The following is a 2,713-nucleotide window of genomic DNA, read 5'->3' as shown; positions in this document are numbered from 1 at the left end:
ATGGTCTATATTAGTTTCTTTGATCACATGTAGTTTTATTTTAATTTGTAAGCACCTTAAGTATAATACAACTAAATGATCCTAGGATTGTCGTATTCCTCTTTTCTAGACACTTGATTTGAATATAAAAATGTCAAACTTTGGAATCGATTGGCTTTCCAATTAACACACTAAAGTCTTCAATAATACTTCTAGTATTTGCTTGGATGGTCGAAGATATCCTATAGAACTGGCTTTTCTGCTCGGTCCGCTTCAGCATGAGATAGGCTATCACATCGGGTCGGCTTCCCTCCCGTGGGCCGCTTGGACACTTTCTTAGTCGAATGGCTTGCATTTGGATCACCCTACTGCTTTTCTTTCACCTTTTGGCTCGATCGATTTTAGCCTAACCCACCCGACTCTCATTCCCATCATCATCTTCAACTATATTATGAACCGCCATTCAAATTCTCACATAACATAAAAATATCCTTAGTTATATAAAGTCTATTTAATTATCATGATTTTTACATCATCCAGATAATCTAAATCTAATGCTTTATTAATGACTAGGATCAATGAGTTAAATAACTATGGTTAGGGTAACATAACATATTATCTTATCATCCGATAGAATCAACATCACATTATAACACATATCTATCAGAATCGCAGCAACAAGAAGAATAATCTGGCCCATGCAGCTACCAGAGAGAGAGGGGGAGAGAGAGAGAGTGGGGAGAAAAGATGTGATTGGACGTTGAACGGTGGTGGAGGGGATGGGGAAGAAAAAGGGAGCACTTTTGCAGGCAGGCTTTTGAGTTTGATGAGATGGATTGCAGGCTGCGATTGGAATCTGATGTGATCGAGGATGGGGATTTTGTACATCAGATATAACTTTTTTTTTTTTCTGCCATTAATTTTATATTATGATTTTGATAATTATTTGGAATAGATATGATTAGTAGTATTTCAAATCAAAATATGTCTAACACGAACGAATAAATATTGATTCGTGTTGTTCATGTTTGACTCGTTAACTTAGCGAATGAGTCGAACACGAGCTTCTTTACTGACCGGACATAAGCTGTTCGTGAACAATGAGCCGTTTTGACAGCCCTAATCTCATGAATTTAAATATTTATTATTTAAAATTTAATATTTACATTAATAATATTTTGATATTTCAGAATGTGCTTTCAATACGTGTGATAATATTTTCTACCAATTTCATAAAATTTATACATAATATGTGATAGACTTATGCATAAAAATTATATATTTTTTTTAAGAAAATTAGTTAGAATATTATTTTTGACAGTGTGGAATGTGTGCAAATGCCTGCAAAAATGTATTCTTCATCCAAGCTTTTATTTTACTGGATTCATGTGATATTGTAGGGCTGAGTTGCTGCCACCGCACATTTCGCCTCAACTGTGAAAAATATTTTGTACGGATGCATGTGGTGTCTGATTTAGATCGTAATTACTGTAAAGATGTGTTTCATTGTTTTTAAAAAAAAATTTAATCGATTGTGGAGATCAATGATGGACAGTGTAGATCAGACACTGCATGTAGATAATAAATTCATCGAGCAAAGTTTTTATTCGTTTTCATGTTTTTTTAAAAAAAAATAATATTTATTAACTTTAAAAAAATATTATTTTTAATTGTCTTAAATATTGGTATTTTTATAAAAATATTAAATTAATATCAAAATCTATAAATAAAAAAATATTATTTTAATAATATTTGGACTTAACTAAATAATGTAAAATATATGTTATTTATTTACAGTACTCATAAATTATATAAATAATTGTACTAATATTAATGTAAATTTAATTTATATTGTCAATTCTATGTTGGTATTATTTTTGACATCAGGTTCAGAATAATTTGCCTAACTAAATTATGTCTGGATACAACATGGCCATTGAAACTATCAACATTGAAGATCAATGCCAACATGATATAAGTTGGTATCATTTGTAAGGGACTTATCCCACGAGCTAAACTGACATTAACTCATAGGAGATAATGTGCACCCATGTTGAGGGTCAACAATTCCATGTCAATAAGGGCAGATCAAAAATTTTAAGGAGCTCTTAATTAAATCCTTGACTAAGTTGTAAGAGACAATTTAGGTGGATTAGCATTCATAAAAGGGGTATCCTCACAATTTCCTTAAACTACAATGATGAAAACATATTATCAAACCAGAAAGCCTCGAAGTCACCAAAGATGATATTGGTGTAGAAAGAATATGGTGCAATAAGCCTTGTATTTTTGGGTGAATTTCTTATTTTGGTTTTAGATGGAATTGTTGCAATTACCTCTTTCCATATCTTTGATTTAGATATATTATTTAATTTACCTCATAATTTCAAAATAACATGAAAGAGACAAGAAAGAAAATGTGAGAAAAGGCTCCTACTTACTAGAGGCTTTTTTTTCTCTCTTGATAAATAATATATGTCTAGAAAGATAGACTGATTATGAATGACCGCTCATTTTTTTGTGTTTATAGTGTCTTACAATGCTTTTGATCTTGGTTTTTTTTTTAATTTTTTTTTTACTTTGTATTTTTGTATTTGGAACTAATATTTTCCTTCCTTAGAATCTAGGTTTGTATAATTGTTGTCACCTTCTAGTAAAAACTTGAACTTTTGGTTTAATCTTGATTATTAATGAAAAGTACTATTTTGTATGTATATATATATATATATATATA

This window comes from Phalaenopsis equestris, unplaced genomic scaffold (assembly GCF_001263595.1).
Source record: "Phalaenopsis equestris unplaced genomic scaffold, ASM126359v1 Scaffold000180, whole genome shotgun sequence".
NCBI lineage: Eukaryota > Viridiplantae > Streptophyta > Magnoliopsida > Asparagales > Orchidaceae > Phalaenopsis > Phalaenopsis equestris.
The sequence above is the reverse complement of the archived record's forward strand: the minus strand, read 5'-3'. Positions refer to the sequence as shown.